Consider the following 572-nt stretch of genomic DNA (forward strand, 5'->3'; position numbering starts at 1 on the left):
TTCATTGATTAAATGTGAACAAAAAGAGATGAAAACAAATCTAATTATATGAGGAGTGTGATAACCTCCAAATCTGAAAAGAGACAAAGTTCCTAAAGGCGATTATCATGTGTTTGGTAATTCCCATTAGAACTTTACCTTTCCTCTTCATTTTGGTAATGATCTTAAAATAAATTTGTATAGCCACCATGTAATTGCTTCCATACAAGTTCTGCTCCCAACTTTATTCTGGCACCAACTGTGCTACTTTCGTTGTTGTAGGAAAATGAATAAAGAACGAAAGTAAATCTACAAATAATGCAGTTAAGTCAAGGGGAGGCTAAATGATAGCATAAGGTGTCAGATGAATAAAAGATTTGTAGCAATTTGAATGCAGAGAAGCAATCATATAACTAATTTAAGTTACACAAATATAGACGTATTTATACACGTTCCAAAAACGTTTATACTTTTGTATCTACACCATATCTTTGCGGCAAGTAGGGACTAAATTTCAGCAAAACATCAATGACACAATAAATATGCTAAATTTAATATATTGATTTTTATAAATTTGTTTTAATATTATAGCT

This window comes from Pteropus medius, unplaced genomic scaffold (assembly GCF_902729225.1).
Source record: "Pteropus medius unplaced genomic scaffold, Ma_sr-lr_union100, whole genome shotgun sequence".
In the NCBI taxonomy this organism is placed as follows: domain Eukaryota; kingdom Metazoa; phylum Chordata; class Mammalia; order Chiroptera; family Pteropodidae; genus Pteropus; species Pteropus medius.